At 42.7% G+C, this 13,634-nt stretch overlaps 1 long non-coding RNA gene across 3 annotated transcripts in view; it reads left to right on the top strand.

Annotated features, from left to right (window-relative positions):
* LOC144301880 (uncharacterized) overlaps positions 1 to 13,634 on the top strand; it is a 99,407-nt gene that overhangs the window by 82,049 nt on the left and 3,724 nt on the right. The gene's annotated exons all lie outside the window — the stretch shown is intronic.

Consider the following 13,634-nt stretch of genomic DNA (forward strand, 5'->3'; position numbering starts at 1 on the left):
AGGGGCCTGCTAGCTGGCAGAGATTTCTGAAGTGATAAATCAACATAATCTGCAAAGGTAAAGATGATATTTTACCTCCGAGTAAGAAAGTTACTGATTCTCAAGAGGAGATCATGCTATGGAGAAAGCATTTTGAAAACAGATGTTTGGAAATATTCCACGACTACATAGTAGTGTTGTCAAAAATGATGTGTTACCTATGAAAACTCATATCTGCACATTTTTTAATAACAGAAACTTCTTTTTTAACCTGTTCCAAAATCTTCCAGGGGAAGTATTTCAGTGAGTTTTTAATCTGTTGGTTAAAAATATCAAAAAGCCGATGTCTTCCGTTTAGATCACAAGAAGATTCTGTTGTATCAGGACAAAAGAAAGTTACTAGTGCCATTTCAAGAAAACCATCATGGTTGGTAAAACGAATGGAACGATTCCTGACACAGTAAATACAAACACACATGTACATCTTCCATTTGGTTCTTCATATTGGGGCGGTAACCAATAGCCAGGCCGGCCAATAAAACCACTTCTCTAAAAACAGGCTATGTGGTTTCATGAAGCATAAAGCTAAGACTTGCAAAAATGATGAAGTGTACTACCCACCTCTCTCTTACCAAAGATATATTTTCAAGTATTCTTTCATTATCGGTCCAAATTTTATGGGAGACCAGGGGCAATGCTTAATTTAGTTGATAAAATTCTTCCAAGCATTGCAATCGCATGTCTTCCTGGCATCGCTCACTAGGTGATGATGAAGGGTCATGAGCGCAATAACAAAGTTTCTGAGTGATTTGAAGATTTTGAAGGATAGATGAGATCAAATCAAGATAAGAAGGTGTCATTTAAAAACACCCATCCTCTGGCTTTACCTGTGCTCAATTAGCACTTGAATAATGCCTGGATTGGTAGATGAGCTGGTTGGGGGGAAATGCTTGGCAGAGTGTCCTTTGACCATTCAACATTTATTAGTTCTCCACCACCTGGCAGGCACTGCAGGTACAAAGACACCTGAGACAATGGCTTGCCCTCAAAGAACATAGAATCCGGGTTCCACTGGTGATTGAACATGACAGTTGTGCCCCAGTGCTGATGTCTAAGCATCTTTCCTCCTCCTCATTTCCCCCGACCCCACCCCACCCACCTTTTCTCCAGTGACGATTCCTTTCAGAAATTCTTTCAGTTCCCGCTGTTGTGCTCTACGTTTCCTGAGAGGAGCTGGAGATAGGTCTGTCATTCTAGAATCTTGAAACTTTACCCTAACTAATTAAGGATCTTCTAACAGTTCAATTAATCCCATCTGCTTTCAACCTGAATCTTTTTCTAATCTAGAGATTCGTATTTCCTGGCTCTTTTGTCATTTTGCTCACAATGTCTTATTAAAATCTCATCTTGAAGTTGTTGACAGCTCCCCTCTTATCTTCCTCTGGTAGGAGAATAGGGCGATACATTAAATTGGCATAAAGGGCCATGATATTAAACAACTGTGATTTGTGAGCATTAATTGTGTTCTAGGTCATGGGCTGAGCCCTTTACATACAGTTTTAAATTTAATCCTCACTTTAACCTTTGAACCTCTCTGGGGGAAGTTCAGCTGAGAGGGTTATCTGTTGGCCCAAAGTTATGCAGTTGGAAGGTTATAGTCTATGTTGTGGGACTCCAAAGCCCACAGTCTAACCACTATACTACCCCATCTTTCCTCTTTAACTATACACCAATCCTCCACGTAATACTTACATTAACTAAATCAGTCAACAAATATTTTCAGTGGTGAGGTGCTTCTAGACTCCCCTACCATCCAACCAGTGGGTCACAGTTTTGCAATTCAAATGGGAAGGAAAATAATCTTCAGTTCTACAAACTCTACCCTTGATATTCTTGTTAGACCCCAAGCAGCTGTGCCCCCCTCTCCACCTACTAGTTCCCATTTCCTTCTATCCCCTTTGCTGTGGCCACACCAAACTATTTTCACTCCTGATTTGGACTAAGCCACTCCTCGATGGCCAGCCTCTACAGATGCAGCACGTGCTATCTCCAGCATGCTCCACTTTCTTCCTTGTCTGTTTCTTGAACCCTCGCAATCCTCAAGACCTCGTTCAAGGGCCCCATCCTCTCTGAGACTGTTGCAGAGCCTGATTTCATCCAGCTCTCAGCAGAGGGGCTCATCATCCTCTGTGACCTTGTATCTCTATTAGCACACACTGTCCATCAGCATGCTATACACACACAGGCTGTGTCTGTTCAGTGTTTCAATCCCAGTGCCTACCATCTGGCCCTCAGAGGTAGTTAATTAGTGTCAGCTGAACGAATGAATGAATGAATGAATGAATGAATAAAAAGTATGGAATGGGGACAGGGATGGAAGAATCTGGGAAGTCTCCTGGCCATCTCTGTAGCTGGAATGGTTATGCATTCCAGAACTTTGCACAAACACTCAAGTAGAATTCAGCCAGCCAGGGTACGTGGCGGGTCTTGGAGCAGGGGAAGAAGAGAGAGATCTTCCCTGAGTATCCCAGTGTTGAGATCCCCCCACAACTTGGCCTGAACCCAAGGCCAGAAATTCCAGAAAGCCTCCTAATCCCCTCTACATAGCTTCAGCCCAAAACAACAAGCCTGTTGTTTTTAGGCTCTAGGACACTGGGAAAAAAATATAGGGGAAAAGTGAGCTGATCACACACCTACAAGTAACACTTGCCTGGGGTGGAATGTGGAGCTGGTTGCTTTTAGAGCAAAATATTATGGGCAAGAACCAGCAACAGTGCAGGGAATAGGGAGTATTAGATTCCTCTTGCTGCTGTAACAAATTATCACAAACCCAGTGGCTTAACACAACACTAATATATTGCTTTCCAGTTCTGGAATTCAAAACCCTGGAATCAGTTTCACTAAGCCAAACTAAAGGTGTTGGCAGGGCTGTGTTTGGTTCGGGAGGCTCCAGGGAAGAATCCATTTCCTTCCCTTTTCTGGTTTCTAGAGGCTGTCCACATTCCTTGGCTCACAGCCCCTTCTTGATCTTTAAATTTTATCACTCCTTCTCAACTTCTACCCTTACATATTATCTCTCATTCTGATCCTTCTGCCTTTCTCTTATTAGGACCCTGGTGATTGTATTGGGCCCACATGTTTTTATCTTGGAGAATTTCCCCTTGCAAGATTCTTGATGTAATCACACCTGTAAATTCCCTTTACCAGATAGGTAACTTTTTTTGGTTCCTGAGATTAGGATATGGACATCTTTGAAGAACCATTATTTTGCTGATTATAGGGGTAGGTTCAGAGGAGTTCATGTTCCAGTTCCCCAAGTAACTTTGTGTGTGTGTGTGTGTGTGTGTGTGTGTGTGTGTAAAGGAAAAAGGAAGAACAGACTAACAAAATGAATACAGCCTTCAATATAAAAGAAAACAAATCAGTTAAATATTTATTTTGGCTTACTTCTAAAAAAACAGGGAAAAACTGACTTAATGTATAAATAACAAAATTAACTTTGGTTGAACTGCAACTTTTTCACTGACTAGCTGTGACCTTGGATGACTTATTTAATTTCCCTGATCCTAGATTTTCTGCTAAAACCAGAATATCAATACTTACTTCCCCAACTGTTAAACATGAGAAATTTTTAAACCCTGAAAATCATAGAAAATAATTCCATTTCTTCAACCCTAATATACTTTAATTGCACTAACAAAAAAATAAAAAGGCATATCCAGGGGGTACCGGCTCAGTTGGTTAAGTGTCTGCCTTCAGCTCAGGACATGATCCCAGGGTCCTGAGACTGAGCCCCAAATTGGACTCAGTGGGAGTCTTCTTCTCTCCTTCCCTCTGCCCCTCCCCCTGATCATGCTCTTTCTCTCATTCTCTCTCTTGCTCTTAAATAAATAAAACCTTAAAAAAAAAAAAAGAAAGAAAAGCAGATGCACACAAAAATGTATAGGGCTTAGCCAACTGCATAACTGGGCCAGAACTATAGCAAATATACCCAGTGTGATTGAACATACAATAGGAACGTTCTCAAGAACATTTCCTAATATTTTAAAAACGTGTCTTTTTTTATTTAAAAATTTATTTCAAAAAAAATTATTTCCAGCTCTATGAAGATATAATTGACATAGAACATTATGTAAATTTAAGGTATACAATGAGTTGATTTGATACTTATATATTGCAAATGATTGCCCCCATAGCATTAATACTTCCATCATGGCACATAATTAGTGTTGCATTTTTGTGGTGAGACATGTAAGACCTACTATCTCAGCAACTTCAAAGTGTATAATACGCTAATGCTAACTCTAATTGCCAAGATGTACATTCGATTTCCAGAATCAGTCATCTTCTAACTAGAAGTTCGTGCACTTTAACCAATATCTTCCCATTTCCTCTACTCCCAACCTCTAGTAGCAACCATTCTGCTCTTCTTTTAGGTTTGGCTCTTTTAGATCCCATATATAAGTGAGATTATACAGTATTTGTCCTTCTCTGTCTGGCTTATTTTCACTTAGCATGGTTTAGGAGTCAGTGGCTGTCTGTGGTCAATAGAGAAAACTCATGCTAACCTAAAGATTTGGGAATGGCAAGTATAGGTTTGCTGGCTGGAGAGGTCATGGTGGGTGCACTGCCATATTCTGACCAAGGTTGTGAAGCATCCTGTGGAGGACAAAACTCATAAACATTCCCATCTGGGTTTGGTGGACTCAGAAAAAGCAAGTACAGCAAGGGAGGATTGTTGCCTGGGAAAGGAAAAGTCATTGGTTTGCAGCCTAGAGGTCTTCTGAAGTGATGTCTCTTGGTGAGGCTCAAACCTGGGACTGTGGTGTACATTCCCTGCATTGCTGTTCTAAGTCTTCTCTGGCTCTATAGCATTTCAGATGGTGCCCATTTCTTGTGACTTGTTATCACGCAGCTCGGTCCCCAGGGGAGACATTCACATCCAGCAGAGGGGTGGCGTTGTGGATGAGGATGGGCCCAGCTGTGGGCAGGTGAGAACACACATCCCTGTGTGGGCTCTGAACATTTCTCCTCCCCCTCCTGTCATCTCCTGTCACTTTGTGCCTCTCCCTTGGAGAACAGTGCTTTGTACATAGTGATTAGTCATTGTGAAGTAACTGAAAGACTTCTTTAAAAATTAGGATTTTAAACTACTGTAGTGGAAAAAATGATAAATAAACCCAACGGTTATTATTCTTTAAAGAGATAGTATGAATAAAACCTAGACTTTCAAACACTAAACATTCATATGATGGCCTTTCCGTAGAAAGAAGGGGATGACAAGTGCAGAAGTGGTCGCTTATCTCCCCTCTTCATGTTCCTCTAACCCAGCCTTGACTGAGCCTTGTTATCACCCTGAGAATGTTTAAAAAATACAGTGCCAGGGACACTCCCCAGACCAATTAGGTCGGAATCTCTGGGCACGAGCTAGGGCATTGAGATTTCATTTTAAAACTCCCTAGAATCATTTAATGTCTGGCCAGGGGTGAGAACACCAGTCCTTATATTCTAACTTCCCAGGGAATGAACTTCCAGAATTGAATTCCCAGTCCCCAGGGGCCACATCTCCATGGTGTTTACTGCTTGGTCCAATCCACCAGGCAAACGTACCCAATCTGCCCCTGTTTCTTCCCCATCAGATTTTCATCAAAAGCCTTGAGAGAGTACCAGTGCTTGAGAAGCAACCTAGAAGACTCCAAGTCCATGACTATGATGTCAGGAGAGAGAATGGACTCTTGGTGGAGTTGTCAAAGGAATTATCTAGCTTCTCAGGGACAGGTCACCTGGCAGCTGGCCTTCCCTGGCATCAGTGATCCTTGGGGACCAGTCCCAGCTTCTGCCTAACCAGAAGGGGGCTTATGCAAGGGGCCTCCTGACCCACCTAACGCCTTTTCCCTTCATCCTGTTTCCCACCTTGACTGTTTCCTAACCCTGATCCGGCGAGTGCTCACCCTGAATGGCCCCTACACCCCCTGCAACTGTCCTGAGCTCTGCCTTAGACAAAAAGACTCAGATTCAGGTCAGCTTTCTGGACTCAATGTTCCTTGCTTCCTGGACCTGAGTTTACCTTCTTGTGGGGAGTCCCCTGGGCGTGGGGGGCTGCCTGTCTTCCAGTTCTGGTTGTCTACAACCCTCTCATTCCCCCTGCTGCCCAAACTTTGCTCATGACAATTATTTTTCTCAATTGCCTCATGCAAGGTTTCTGCGGGGAACCAAATCTGGTCCCCATAAATGTGTGGTGAGCTTTAAACAAATATTCACAGTGGCATTACAATAATGTCCACCAGATACAGCTCCAAGGGAATGGGTGGAAACTCAGAGTAGATGAGAATGTGGTTTCCAGCATCAGTCTTTTAAGTGCATAAGTATCTTGGTGAGTGGTAAAAGAACCCATTATTTATTTTACTTCTCCCTCAGCTCAAGTTAAAGACTTTTTGCCTCTAAACCATGAAGATGTAAATTACTGTGGCCATTTTGTGGGCTTTCCTATTATAAAAAACCACTTGTTTTCATGGTGGTTCAACATTGTTATTTTGAAATTTTAGGTGAGAAACTCGATAAACTCCCAGGATTCTTTTTTTATGCAAGTGGGATTTTGCCAAGCTTGGGAGCATCAGTCAATCCCTACCCTTAAGCAAATGGTAAAGAACCTACCTTGAGCGCATCTTGCTGTCCACCATGCATGTTCTTGTTGGCAGCAGGAAGAGGCTGCAGGAAGTCCAGACACTGCATGGGGAAAGATTTTCGAGGGTCCTGGCCCTGGGAACATACCTTCAATCCTTGCTACTCAAAATGTGGCCCAAGGACCCGCTGCATCAGCTTCACCTGGGTAATTGTTAGAAATGTAGAATCTCAGAATCTACCTAGGTCCACTCAGCCAGAATCACCAGGTTAACAAGATCCCCAGATGGCTCATGTGTACATTCACAGCTTGAGAAGTGGTGTTCTCAGCCTTTTCCTGGCCCCTTCTTCCTCTCCTGAATTTTACTAACCTATGCCAAAGAAGCATTTGGTCCACATAGCCCCTTTCATCTAAAAGCTCAGAAGACAGTGAGTCACCTGGGTCTAGTGATTTGATGTCACCTGGGTCTCAGGTTGTGGCCTTGCCTGACAGGAGAGCTACACTTTGAAGAGGGTGGGTGCAGTTGGGGCAGGCTTTGTGTAGGTATGCCCAGGAGGTAAGTGTTTCAGCAAGGTAAATAGAGAAGATATCAGCCCTCCTCTTCTAGTGTCCCACATTTGTGAAAACTTTGGCATGAATGCTCTGTTCCCTGCTTGCCCCTATCCCATGCACCTGCAGTGCAGAAGACTCTGGGCCAAGGTTTGTTAACTCAAAATCTCAGTACCTTCTTCCCCTGTTGGTGTAGTGGGCATTACCAAAACCATCATTATCCCAGAATTGTTTACAACGAAATTGACTGGTTTTTAAAAAATATTTATTTATTCATGAGTGACAGAGAGAGAGAGAGAGAGAGAGAGAGAGAGAGGCAGAGAAACAGGCAGAGAGAGAAGCAGGTTCCATGCAGGGAGCCCGACGTGGGACTCGATCCTGGGACCCCAGGACCACGCCCTTGGCCGAAGGCAGGCGCCAAACCACTGAGCCATCCAGGGACCCCCCGAAATTGTTTACAAAACTTGCTTCTCCACCCATTTAATGGCTTGACATTTGGTTACCTGACTCCTTGGTAGTTCCTCTTCAAGGAGAGACAGAGTGGTGGACGGGGTGGGGAAGAGATGCAGGAAGAGTTACGACTTAGCTTTGCCTTATTTGGGTGGTTCAGATATGTCAAAACAGTCCCCCAGGAGATTTTTAAAATGCCAGTACCCAGGCTCCTTACAGACCTGTTAGGTGGGAACCTTTGGGGGTGAAGCCAAACAGTGGCATTTTTTACAAGCTCCCCAGATAATTCTAATAGACCGCCAGGGTTGAGAACCTCTGGTCTCAAAAGATAGTCAAGAGCAATGGTTCTCAAACTTCAGCACACATCCAAATTGGTTGGAAGACTGGGCTCAAGAAGTTACATTTTTAACGAGTTCCCAGGTGATGATGCTACAGCTGCTGGTCCTTGTTCTGGGACTAAGCATGAGAACAATTGGTCAAAGGATCTGAGTGAAAATCTTTGCTGTGCTGCCAATTTGCCATAAATATGAATAATCACTTGAAGTCTTCTCTTTGCTTTGATGGTCTACAACAGGGGCAGGCAAACATCTTTACGTAAGAGCCATATAATAAATATTTCTAGGTCTATGGGCCATATAGTCTCTGTTGTAGCTGCTCATCTCTGTCACTGTAGTACAAAAGTAGCCATAAATGATGTGTGAACAAATGGTGTGGCTATGCCCTATTAAAATTGCATGTAGGTAGCAGGCAATATTTGGACCATCAACCATAATTTGCTGACACTTGTTCCACACTTTTACACACTTTTACTATCAAGGTACCTAAGTGAAGATTTTTTTAAAAAGATTATCTAATTTGGTGCACCTGGATCTAGGGGTGGATATCTCTCATTGGTCCTGTAAAATTCATGGCTATTACCTTTTTAAATATTGCCTCTTCCACATTTCCCCACTCATCTCTTCATGTAACTCTCATCTGGTAATATGTTACATTTTCTCCCTTCATCTTTCATGCCTCTGAACCACTCTTATATTTTTACCTCTGTTTCTCTGTGCTGCATCCACATCTACTTTTCATTTCTGACAGTCCTTTTTGGCTCCTTTTCAAATCTGCTTGATGTATTTTGACGCCTATTATATCCTCATCATACACTCAATTCCCTCATTCATTTCTTTAAGTATCTTTACATAAACCAATTTCACATTCTCTGTTAGTATTTCCAACATCTGCGATCTCTGCAGGTCTGATTCTGTGGTTTATGATTTCTCTTGATTTTCACAAACGGCAGCTTATTTCTTCCTGACTTTGGTGAATTTTAATTTTGAGCTCATAGTCCTTAAAACCCTATCTGTGATCATTCTTTGAGGTATTGCATTTTTTTTTCTATCAGATGCATGCACTATCAGATAACAGTCCCAATCTGTTATCACACAAAATAAATTGCTGACTTTAAGAGCTAATCAAGTAGTATGAATTTTGGCGCACTATTTCAGAAATTCTCAGGAGACATTTTTCTTTCCTCTTGTATCCAAAGGGCCTCTCAGAGTTGGTGGTCCTGGTTTTATGTGAGGGGTTTCCCAGTCACCTTTTTACCCTGTCTCTGGTGCCTGAATGACCCATTAAAGCAGGGGCTAGGTCACCAAGAAATGGCCATGCCCCCATAGGTAACCACTACCTCCAGCATTAGCTTTCTCAATTCATGCTTTCTCAAAGTTTCTGATCTCTCAAGAATGCCTTATTCTGATGCTGGTTCAGCTGTGCTTTAAAATAATTATTTTAATTAATATCATCTCCAGCTTTTTAAGTAGCCTGTTTAGGGCTGGTGTCATATTACCAGAAACATCAGTAGGTAGCTTCCTTATCTCTAAATGGAAAAACCAACAGAACCAGGACAAAATGCATTTTTTAAAATGAATCAATCGGTAATCTTTATATTGTTCTCTGCATTCTCAGGGCTATGCAGTCATTGTGCTACTGTGCAATCTGAGGACAGACTAATGAAATGTTTTCCAGATTAGACTCGGTTCATAATATGAATCTATTTCATAGACTTCTTTTTCAAAATGTACTGTATGGAATTTGTGGACTTAGCACTTGTAGGTTTGAGTTTCCCTGTGTGATTCAGAAGGCCCATATCAGGTTGCAATTTGTCCTTTTGCTGAGGCATCAATATGAACCAACTATTCCATGAGGCTCGTAGTGGAGACAAATCTTTTGGCTTTCTGAGTGTGCCTAGCTCGCCCCCAGAATCCTCATCCCAGGGCACTATATGGATCTCCTCTCCTTGACTTGCACTACAAAGTAAGTCTTTTGAAATTATCAAACAACAACAAATCATTTTTGTGTATGTGAAAAATGGTCACCAACTAAAAGCTAGACGTTTTGTAAAAGTTGAGAGGCAGTTAGATTGTGGTGTGCATGGATGTGCAGGAAACACTTAACTCCCGATGGAAATGTGATTCGAGAAGACGCCAGGAGCTTGTACAAATTTTCCACATTCTTGAGTTGGGGAATTCTGGAAGAATCAAGAGTGCCATCCCATGAGGATTTCAAGTGCCTACTGCATATTAATAAATAGCTTCGTGAAAAATAAAGTTAAGCAGAAATGCTAAGTTTAAAAAGAGTCTGTACACTTTGGCAGTTTCTTACAAAACTAAACATACTCCTAACATACGATCCAGCAACCAAGCTTCTTGGCGTTTACCCAAACGAGTTGAAAACTTGTGCCCACACACAAACCTGTATATGAATGTTTATAGCAACGTTATGCATAATTGCCCAAACTCGGAAACAACTAAGATATCCTTCAGTAGGTGAATGGAGAAAATATGGCACATCCAGACAATGGAATATTATTCAGTGATAAAAAGAAATGAGCTATCAAGCTATGAAAAGACATGGAGGAAACTTAAATGCCATATTATTAATGAAAGAAGCCAGTCTGAAAAGGCTATGTACTGTATGATTCCAACTATATGACATTCTGGAAAAGGAAAAGTATGGAGATGGAAAAAGATCAAGGGATGCCAGGGCTGGGATTGGGGAGGGGGATGAATAGGCGGAGCACAGAGGGTTTTTACAGCAGTGAAACTGCTCTGTGTGATACTGTAATGGTGGATACATGTCATATATATTTGTCAAAACTCATAGAGTCTTCAACACCAAGTGGTAGCCCTAATGTAAATTATGGACTTTGAGTGATAACAATGTCCACGTAGGTTCATTGACTGTAACAAATGTCCGATCTGGTGCCAGATTTGATAATGGGGAAGGGGAGTGTGCATATGCAGGGACAGGGGACATATGAAAATTCTCTGAACTTTCTGTTCAATTTTGCCATGAACCTAAAACTGCTCTAAAAAAATAGTTTATCAATGAAAAAAATAAAATAAATATGAGGCTGCAAAATGGAATGCATATTTACCTCTGCTGCTTCTTCAGTGTAGCTGTTACCCCCTGAGAGAAACAACCCTCCTGAAATCACACACGGGGTCTTGGTCTGAGTGCCGGCTCCTCTGTGTGTCTCACCTGGCTGGGGAAGTGATCTCGGGTCCCAGAAGGGAGGAATGAGCAATGACATCCCAGGGCTTGGAGAATGTGGAATGAAATGAGGACCTTCTCCTACATCCGTGAAGGAGAGAAGGGAACAAGAAAGGAACTCAGGCCATGTGGCATCTCCTGCCTTCCCCAGAATGGCCAGGGTGCCTTTCTGGGAAGGCTTGTGTGTTGGGCAGAAATCTGTACCTCTGGGAGCATCAGAATGAGCGGGGAGGGGCTGGACAGGCAGCCGGAAGATCCCACCTCTGGCTTCTCCTGATTCTTAGTGCAAAGCAGGACCTCCACACAGGCACACACTAACATGTGCAACAAGAAATGCACAGATGAAGACAGATGGACAGCGTACATTGATGCTCACCTGCCCGGCATCTGCTTGCACAGTTACGTGTGCACATTCCGAGTTCATGTCTATTATAGATACCCACGGACAGATGATCAAGGCAGCTTACCATTCTGGAACACAAGCGGTAGCTGCTGATAAACATGTTCTCTTGATGGCCTGGGGAGTTAATTGTTCTAACGCACATCCCCAGGGAATGCGACAGTCTTCCAGAACAATCAGCCCTCTTCCCTCAGTCAGCTGCAAGTGGTGGGACTCTGCCTGTAGCCGAGACTCCCCGTATGGTTGCTGGCAAGTGCACACATGTGTTCATGTCAGTCTGCCTGCAGGCGGCTTTCCCACCCACGCATCTTCAATGCCCAAGGCAGGTTGTAATTTAGCGCTGTCAGCTGATGACACTCACTTCCCTCTTGTGACACTGCAGGCGTTTGGGGGCAAGAACGTGCTGCCTGCAGCTGCCCGAGAGGGTCAATGACAGGAGTGGTGAAGGAACTGAGTCATGCTGGTACCCCCCGGGCCCCAAAAGCTTGGCCCTTCTGACTTGAAGCCTGGCTCCCAGTGTTGCATAAGCTTCCTGGAGAGATCAGCAGTCGTTTGGGACACTTCTGCCTCTAGGCTGCACATGGAAGATCTCCTAAGTAGAAACAGCCCCATTTGCACACTGGCAGCTGGAATCTAACTGAATGTGGAAAAAAGCTCAACAGAGGGCTCAAACCAAACAAAAAATTAACCAAAACAACACCTTTCAAGTTTAGTGAGGACTACAAAACTATTTTGAAAAACTTCTGGTACTAATAGTCTTAAAAAATTGATTTAAAGACTCTTCTGTTGAGTTCAGAAGCAGGGAGGCTTTCAATACTTCCATACTTCTAAAATTCTCTACTTCTTTTCCTTATAAAATGACCTTATTGAGCTGTTTTGCAACTGTGATGGCCAGAATAATGGCCCCCAAGGATGTTCACCTCTTAATCCCTTGGACCTATGAATAGTTACCATACATGGCAAAAATCAGAAGTGATTCATCTCAGGGTTTTGAAGGGGGAAGATTATTCTAGATTATTCAGGTGGGCCCAATGAATTACAAAGGTCTTCCTAAGAGGAGGAGATGTGAGGGTGGTATCAAAGGCTGGAGTGATGGCTGTAAAGATAGAGAAAGGAGCAAAAAGACAAGGAACACAGGTGGACTAGACACTTGGAAAAGGCAAGGAGATGAGATCTCTTCTGTAGCCTCCAAAAGTGTGGAGCACAGCCTTGCCAGCACTTCTATTTTAGCATTTCTTAGCCCTCTTCACTGTAAAATAAGAAATTTGTTTTAAGCTACTAAGTTTGCACTAATTTGTTTCTGCAGCAATAAGAAACTAATACAACCTATGGTGAGTGATCAGATCATGCCTGTTAGTTTAAAAAAGGAATGATTATTTTGCCAAATTAACTGTTCCTGTGGATCTTCATACAGGTTCCTTGAATGCCTTCCTTTGTTCTGGTGGGCTTATAGTAGAATTGCTCAAATAGTTTTCACATATTTATGCTAAGTGAAAAATCCCTGTTGGGAGGCTTAAATCTAACTATCTAATTACAATCATCTTCACCCATCTTTGCTGGGGATTATCCAACTGTATGAGTTTTCTAGTACTGCCAGTACAAAGTGCCACAGATTGGGAGCTTAAACAACAGCAATTTATTTTCTCACAGTTCTGGAGGTTGGAAGTGCAAGAGCAAGGTATCAGCAGGTTTGTTTTCTTCTGAGGCCTCTCTGCTTGACTTGCACATGGCCACCTTCTTGCTGTGTCCTCACAGGGTCTTTCCTCTGTACCTGCCATGTATGTGTCCAAATTTTCTCTTCTTATATGGATGCCAGTCTTATTGGATTAGGGCCCATTCGAAAATTACCAAAAGGCAATTTGAACTTAATCACCTTTTTAGAGGCCTGATTTCTGGTTGCTACCCTATGTACCGGGGGTTAGGGCTTCAACATATGAATTCGGGGGGAGCACATTTCAACCCATAACATCTGCACTAGGTACAGGTAGGAGAGAGTCTATGCCAGCTGAGCAGATAAGACTGTGCAATGCCACTGAAGGATTATTCATCATAATTCCATATTTTTTCTGCTTTGGTACAGTCAAGTGTACCATG

This window comes from Canis aureus, chromosome 30, assembly GCF_053574225.1.
Source record: "Canis aureus isolate CA01 chromosome 30, VMU_Caureus_v.1.0, whole genome shotgun sequence".
In the NCBI taxonomy this organism is placed as follows: Eukaryota; Metazoa; Chordata; class Mammalia; order Carnivora; family Canidae; genus Canis; species Canis aureus.